The 8,629-nt window shown below is 37.8% G+C and overlaps 1 long non-coding RNA gene across 1 annotated transcript; it reads right to left on the bottom strand.

The window, feature by feature from the left end:
- Positions 1-389: 389 nt before the first annotated feature.
- LOC114137524 (uncharacterized) lies at positions 390-7,128 on the bottom strand. The gene is made up of 3 exons (XR_003594007.1): positions 6,005-7,128; positions 3,097-5,480; positions 390-1,698 (listed from the first exon to the last, which is right to left on the bottom strand). It is a non-coding gene; the product is annotated as an uncharacterized LOC114137524 (long non-coding RNA).
- Between the last annotated feature and the right edge of the window lie 1,501 nt (positions 7,129-8,629).

Here is an 8,629-nt window from a genome sequence, read left to right as displayed (position 1 = left end):
CTGTGTCTATTTATAAGTCAGGATGGGTTGTAAATTTGTCTAAAATAAATTTGACTGGAAGCAATAAAGTATGGTGCATTAAGATCAGGTCAGATGCTTCCTCTGAGCTTAAACTGCTGTGCAGTTTTTTCAGACTGCTTAAAACATCCTTAAAGATGATCCTGGTTTCTCCAGTCGTATAAAACTCAGGTTCACAGCTGTCTGGCTAACACTGCAGGTCCTGCTGGCAAAAAATCACTGACAGTGCATCAACAACAGGAACCAGAAGTTGAGTTTAGTCAGACAGTCTGAGAAAAGCAGGAGTGGACATGGTAGAAATAGTGGCCCAGGAGTCCCTGATAACTTTATGAAAAGTATAGGCCTGTGAGCATATATGAACTGAAATAACATCAGATTTATATAGCGATTTATTAGGACACTCAAAGACACTTTGCAATGAAATCAGTAATTCCCATTCACACACATTTCCACACTGATGATGGCAAGTTACTGGACTGTAGATACACCTCCAGCAATGTGCTGGAGGTCTGGGGAAGAGAATTCATTTGATCTGGCATTGTAGTTTGAAGCATCATGGCGCTGCAGAACAACAATGTGCTGTGCGACTGCGGGACGAGCACAACAGCTCCACCATGAGCTAAACCACCAACCCAGAAGGGAAATCCTCGATAAACCTCATTTTCCAGTCCGCCCCTGGAAACCTGTAATTAAAAAATGCCTTGACTGGAGCCCCAAAGCAATATTTGAGATTAGAGTGCGATATCTCTTAAAGTGTTCACTGCGTTGGGATTTTCTAACAAATGGTGATGAAAAGATGACCTTTGACAAATTTAATCAGAAAGTAGACATTGCCCTGATTTAGACTTCATGTATAACTGAGCTTACATTGTTCCTTTATTAATCTGATTGTGTGATTTTCCCTCGTTGTGCCTCACAAAGAGTAAAAGGGTTAAGAACATGCTTGTAAGTACATGGGAAAAAGTTATTAAGGAAAAAACGTAAGTCAAATTTTGCTCTTGTAGCTGTGTCAGAGACATTTAAGTTGAGGTTCTTGGAAACATCAACGTGGCACAAACCGAAGACTCGGTGTATGGCCCTGGCAGGGGCAGCTGGTTTCAAGCCCAGAGCACGTTCCTTGGTGGTTCATAAAGCACTGCCAGAGGATGTCAGTGCATAACACAGCAAACCACCATTTTCTGCTGAGATGAGGATTTAGCAAGCAGGGAGCATTATAAAACAACGTAAAACCTCCTGCAAACTGGCTGGTCCGAAGGTGCGTCAGAGAAAGATGACTCTCAGAGTATAGGGTAAGTGGATGCCATTGACAGAGACCTCATCGAAGTTGAAAAATTAAAGCTTGCCCAGTTTTTTGTTGATGTGTATTAATCATAATGTACACAGACAAAAGTAAGAGGATAGAGAGAAAAAGACCACATAAAAAATGTTATAGTTTCAAAGTGTTTCTTTTTTTCAAAAAAGAAAACTTACATTGTTCCTGAACAAAGGATCTTAGGTCCTGCTGGAGGCGAGAGTTCTGGGAAATAAGTAAGTCTGTCAGTTGGAATAACGAAAGCCATTTATTCCATGGCAGGAGTTTCTCTCGTCATTTGGAAAGTATCTATGCTTCTTTGCTTTGCCAGGCTTTGGAGCCACACTCATATCCCAAAAGCCAGAGGTGTTGGGCTGCGAGTTGATGTCCTGCAGCACAGGAGAATTGTGTGACATTAAATCAGGTTGTGAAGCCTTTGCCTGGCAGTAACGTTGTTAAGAATAAAACCAGACGGTCCAGATTGCTGCCTAAGGATATTTAGGCAGCAGGAATCAGATGTATCTGATTCACAAAATCAAATACAGAGCTCATATTTTGGAGAATAGATATAATCCAAATTTCCATCCCTTTTTGTATTTGATGTTTTTATCTTGTCCACAAAACAGCTTAATGTGAGAACCTGTGCTGTCTTGGAGGTTTCAGAGATTCTGAAAAGGTAAAATGTTCCTGAACAATGAAAAATAAACAAATGAAATTGGCCTGGACCAAAATAATGGTACCCCTAGAAAAACAATGAAAATAGTTTGCTGTGTCATTTTGCATTACAGGTGTCTTCAAGCTTGTAATTAGTCAGTCTGCTTATTTAAAGTACGATAAGTCACTGAGCTGTTTGGTAGCGTGATGTGTACCACCCTGGACATGAATCACAGGAAGCAAAGGAGATTAGAAAGAAAATTATAGACAAGGATGTTTAAAGTAGAGGCTATAAGATCATCATCTGCTTGATGCAGCCTGACTACAGTTGCACCTATTATTCAGAGGTTTAAGGTCCCCATGATTGTAGCCAACCTGCCAGGTCGATGGGAGTCAACCAAGAAGGAAAGCAAAGCAAAGAAAAGGGAGACTGAAATTTGCCACAATGCATTTCGACAAGCCACGAAGCTTCTTGGAGAATGTCTTTGGACAGATTAAATAAAATTGGAGCTTTTTTGGCATTGTACATCAGACTTATGTTCACAGACTTAAAAATTAAAAATAACATTGTCCCTCACTACTGTGAAACATGGAACAGGCTAGGTTATGTTCTGGAGTTGCTTTGCTGCATCTTTCTCAAATCTTGAATCTGTGCAGGGTATGACGAAATCTCAAGATTAACAAGACATCCTGGAGAGAAGGCTTGGTGTCAGTAAGCTTGATCTAAGTTTCAGGTCATGAGTCTTTTATCAGGTCAATGGCTCAAAGCACAGCTAAAAACACTCAAAAATTGCTAAGAGCACAACACTGGACTATTCTGAATTGCCCTTCATTGGCAGCTACAGAAATTGTTCGATTTCAGTGATTATCTCAAAAAGTTGGGCAACAAAATATTAAGTTACAGGTACTGTCATTTTTGTCCAGGCCTGTTTCATTTGTTAATATTTTTAAACAATTCAGTTAAACTACAATTCAAAAGCATGGGTTAATTTTCAGTAATTTTTTATTTATTGCTGTTTTCAATTTCAAAAATTGACTGTTTTCAACAGTCAATTTCAGTGACTGTTGTGGGTACCAACAATTTTGCTCATGTGTGCAAAATTCAATAGTGTGACAGGACTTCTGAAATTCACCTGCATATTTGACCTGGATTTTTTTTCTGCACAATGACGGCTGCCGTAATATGCTGTGTCCTGCAGGCTTATGGAAGAGTGTCACAGGGTTGGACAAATGTAAACACTTCGGTATGAGGCCAGACACTCCGTTACACACAACCTGCACCTGAAATAACAGAGAGGTCAAAGCAGTCCATGAGGATTAGTCGCAATGCCTTTTAGCTATTGAAGCCTTAATGAGTTAATGACCAGAAATTAGACCACATTGATGACGATTAATAAATAATTTAATATTTAAAACATTTTGAGATCAATTATAGATTTGAATTTCAATGTAAATGCTTGGTAGAAGTTTAAATGCTTTTTAAAAATTATTTTAATTAATAATTTTAATTCTAGGTATAATTAAAACAAAATTCCTAAAACAAAATTTTTTACTTTTTTCTAGCACAGGGTTGGACCCCATTAAGGCTTCAGAACTGCCTTAATGCTTTGTGTCACAATTCAATAGAGTCTGAAACATTTCTTTGAGAGTCAGCTCTGTGATGTTGAAGCATCACAGAGCTGACACAGATTTGTTGGCTACACATCCTCCAGTCCGCCGTATCCAAAAGTGTCTATTGGACTGCAAGCTGGTGGCTGTGGAAACCACTGGGGTTCGGTGAACCCGTCGTCTTGTTCAAGAAATAAGCTTAAGGAGCTTTGTTTCATGGTGTGTTATCCAGCAGGAAGTAACCATCAGAAGAAGGGTACACTGTGGTAATAAAGAGATGGCTATGATCCACAACAATAGGGCAGATAGCATGAGGTGTTTAAGTATTGCTCAGTTACACTAAAAGGCCCAAAGTGTGTATGAAAGTATCCCAGACTAACATCAATAAAAGGCCAAATGAATCCTTTCTTTCATGTTAATAAACACCATCTGGATGCTGTTGTGGTGGTTTTGCATAAAAATTCCAGTAGTTTTTGTCCAGCATCAACAAACATTCCATGTTCAACATCATTTAAACCTCCTTTTGTCCCAGACCTGATACGTTTTAGAAATGAAAATGTTTTAAAATTGCAAAAGGTTACAGTGAGCAGCATATTTTAGTTAAAGATCAACTGTTGAACAGTGTAACTTTTTAATATTTTTTTAAAGCATTAGTGATTTTGATGTGTACTTTCTTTGACATATGAAGGTATTGCGTTCACTATGTGATATGTTCACTGGTTTAAAACGGTAGAGGAAGGATGAGCAATCTGCTCCTCATGAGGGGGACTACGACTGCAAACTCCCCTTCATTTAGCAGCAGTGGAAACAAGTGATCATTCCATATCCTTTTACATCTCTGATGAGTTTTTCAGCCTTGTTGTGTGCTGCTGTAATGGAACATCCCCTCATGAAAATACTAATGGCAAGCTGTTTGAAGATGGTTATTTCTGCTAAGTTTTCTCTTGTCATGCTTACATTTGGCCCATTTGACAACTCCAGTAAAATACACACTTTGAAATAATTCAGATTGAAACAGTTATATTTAATTTTAATTTAAGAATATAAGAAATTGTTTAATACTTAATAATTGTTTAATTGTTTATACTCTGATCTGTATCAAATAAACTGCTTAAATTTAGGGCTGTATTAACAGTGCAATTGGCACTTGAGGCTTTATTTTGTACTTTTTTCTTTTTAAATTGTTTTTTTTTTTAGAAAATCACATATCTCCTGTATATGTAAGTAATCCACATGTCCAGGATTAATATATGTTGATATTTTTTATATTTTTGCACTGTACATGTGGGGCAGAGCGCACAGGAATTATTCCATCTTTTTCTTCCTATGTGAGAAATAAGACTTCTTTGGGTGGAAGAGCAGGTTTCTGTTACCATCCAGAGGCATGAGGAAATATCACAAATGGTTATCTGTGAAAGCAAATGAAAATTTTAAACACAAAGAATTTTGTGTTCAAATATCTGTGCTTGTTTGTGCTTAAACAAAAATCCTGGTTTTAAAGTCAAGATTTTATAATCTAACATTTGAAATATTTTGCCTCCTTTTAGTACTCAGATATTAAAAAATGGAAACAAGATGAGTTGTACCTTCCAAACTGTCTCCATAAGTTTAATGTCTCCATAAAATAATGTTTATAATGATGGTAATGCAGAAAACAAGCTGCATGAGCAATGTGTGTTTGTTTAGCTGCATTTGGCCACAAGAGGCAGCACAACAAGCTAAGCATGCATTCAATACGTGGTCAATGCGTGTGTGTTTCAGATCAATCCTTCCCACCTTCCTCTTCTCCAAGTAGCAGATTTAAATTGGACAGTGTATTGCAAGAAACTTCATAGTTCATACTGGTTCAGCCTTTCCACATCCACAGACTCCAGTGTATTTATAGGGATTTAATGGGCTGGAAAAAGTACTGTTGAGAGAAAGGAAAATGATACATGGATTACAGATTCTTTTTTTTTAGTAAAATATGATAAGCCTTGTGTGCATTTACATTCAGACACCTTCTCTCTGATCCCCCTAAATAAAACGTAGGGCAATCAATTGACTTTAGAGGTTGCCAAGTTATGAACTCTGTATAATTTTATCCCAGCATAAATGCAGCTGTTCTGTGAAGACTGCCAAAGTTTCTTTTGTTAGTGAACAAACAGCATCACAAAGATCAAGTAAGACAGCAGATCAGCTAGGGATAAGTTTTGGAAAAATTAAAAGAAGCGAAACACTGTCCCAAAACGTGGATAAATTCAAGAGATATGAATACTTTTTGAATACTGTAGGTTTAATGTTCAGAGTTCAGTTTGTCAGTTCATGTTAAATCCCTTCTGATTTGTTAAGCGTTTCAATTCCAAATCTCACATCTGTCGCATGAAGCTGGACTGAAAGTTTGGAAATGGTTCATATTATTGCATAACTGTTTAGTTTTTGAGTTTCACTCACCCCTGTGATGGCATTACATCAAATAACTTCACACAGGCCTACAATTTTTGGCCTTCGCAGTGGGTCCTATGCATGGGCCCCTGAGAGCTGTTGAACAGGTGTCTCCAGAAAACCTCCCAGCATTTTACGGACTGTCGGATGTGACTTTGGGGCCCACGGTCACTTTCATGATCGGTGCTACTAGGTCCAGCATCTGAGGAAACAAGCATCGGGATCTCATTACTGCCTCAGTTCGTACACACCGAGTCAAATAAAGTTTAGGGCCTGATCTATGGTGTCACTTTCTCTGATTTGCACTTTTTTCCTATATGTCAAAATGCTCAAGAGAACACGATTAGAAAATCTGAGTGCATTATCTCATTTTATGGCATTCCAACATGTAGTCATCCTGCAATACTTGATCAAATGCAGCAGCCTTTTCGCAATTAGATCTTTGCGTTTTTATGATGTATTAAGAAGACATGCAGCTGGTTGTATCATTTAACCAAATAAAATCTTTAACTTTTCACTCAAATGTGTTTTGAGTTCATTGTTCTGCTTCCACATTTCCACTTTTTTTCGGTTTCGTAACTGTTGTGAGGCAGCACAACTTACCAAATCAGATATGTTCACATCATTACGATAATGAGGAGCATAAAAAATATCTTTCTCATGAGGGACCAACGGCATCTGAGTGGATGTCGAAAAACATCTGCTAATGGAACCATTACCTTAAAGAGTAGTGGAGAGGGCTGAAGGCATATTAATTTGTCAGAGCCTGTCACAGTCAAATGACGCAGAATGGCTTATAAATCACACTCAGGCTGCAATTTCAGTTAATCCTTGGCACATCTTTTGAATAGTGTCTTCGTCCAGATCAGCCTTGTGTTGCCAGGCCAAAAGTGTAGCTCGTCCTGGCTTTAAAATGTTTGCTTTGGCCAGTTGTGTCACCCTCATGACTGAAAAAATGTTAGCTGCAGCCAGGGATTTGTTTTAAAGACTAAATAATGCTTCCCACTAAAGTAATAAGAAATACGCAAATAAGCTACTCCAATGTTATTCTGTTGCTATAGAAGTAACTGCACAGATTTATTAAACTGAAGTGGATATTTTACTATTCTGGTTTACAGTCCAGCTTTATTGCATTTCTCCTTGGTTTTGATTAAAAAAAAAAAAAAAAAAGGAAACTTTAAAATTGATGTCCATGCATGCTTTATTTGATTTAACACTGGTGAATTACTAAGAAGAGGGAGGTAAGGATTCATTCAATTCTGCTCTTAAAGTTATGACTTGACTCTTATATGTTATCTAGTAGCCTGCTGAGCCGAGAGGGGGCCCACAAAGGGCATATTTAACTGTGAAACATTACTCATTCGATGGAAAATGACTGTTCCTGGAAAAGGGAAACATCTTGTAGAGATGTGTCTCCGCTTCACATCTTTAGGTTCTGTTACCTGGGATCAAATGACTTTTTCTCACTGAAAAAGGTAAGGAAAACTCAGGCTGTCCCTCGCTTTCTTGGCCTCAGTAAAAAGACATGTTTTCACTTAAGTTTTTTTTTTTTTTTTTTTGTGGAACATGGTGAACAGTTTGTGCTTTTGCCACCTTCAATCTAAATGATTGAATATGCCGATTTTGAAGTAATTTCCAAACTTACAGAACGCAGAAATGTAAAGTGGAAAGCTCAGCTTTTTGTGAGGGTATTAAATTCATACAAGGATCTTTACAGTCTTCTGTAAACGTAAATGCACAGCCATACATACTTTGCAGCAAACCTTTGCTTTCAAAAACTCTCGACCCAAAAACTTAACATAATCCAAGCAAAAAAAAAAAGTTAAATAACACCAAATATTAGGTCTTTGACATTGGAAAATATCATACAGTGCTTTGATTAAAAACAAGCTCTGTATGTTTGTGAGTTATTAAGAGTAGCTTGGAGCCTTCTCTCACAGTACAGGTGGAAGACATTGCTAGTCCCTGTCTGGTTGTTATAAGACATGCTCATCTGTAACTTTAAGAGGTGTGCTACAATCAAAATCTAACCATCGACTTTCTAAAGGTGTGCTGTAAGGCTTGAAACATTGCAATTGAAACATTACATTTCGCTATAGTCAGTTACATCAACATCAAGTTGTTGATTAATGTTTCATTGATTATGTTTCAAAAGCAACTCCAAGCAAGTGGGTTTTTCATCTGGATTTAAAGACACTCAGTGTTTCAGCTGTTTTGCAGTTTTATGGACGTTTGCTCCAGATTTGTGGTGCATAGAAGCTGACTGCTGCTTTCCACGTTTGGTTCTGGTTTTGGGGATGCAGAGCAGACCAGAACCAAAACAAAACTCTTTGTGTGTAGGATATATGAGGCAGCAAGGTAACGTTATGTTCCCAGAGTAAGTGTGCAGCAGGTAAAATGGGCAGGTGTAAGGATTTGGGTGAGATTGACGAGAGACAAACGATGATTACTTAATGTGTGAGAGCGTCTTCACAGCCGCTTGTGCGTCTTGTGAGGTGATTCCAGTCTGCAGTGGTCTGTGCCGTCAACAATGGTCTGAAGACAATGTAAAATTGAATTCTTTTATTGTCACTGCACAGTGTAGCATAATGAAATTTAGACACAATAATAATAGAATTCAAATAAAAACCTCAT

The sequence above is a fragment of the Xiphophorus couchianus genome, chromosome 22, assembly GCF_001444195.1.
Source record: "Xiphophorus couchianus chromosome 22, X_couchianus-1.0, whole genome shotgun sequence".
NCBI lineage: Eukaryota > Metazoa > Chordata > Actinopteri > Cyprinodontiformes > Poeciliidae > Xiphophorus > Xiphophorus couchianus.
Note: the sequence above shows the minus strand (reverse complement) of the source record. Positions and strands in the feature narration are given on the sequence as shown.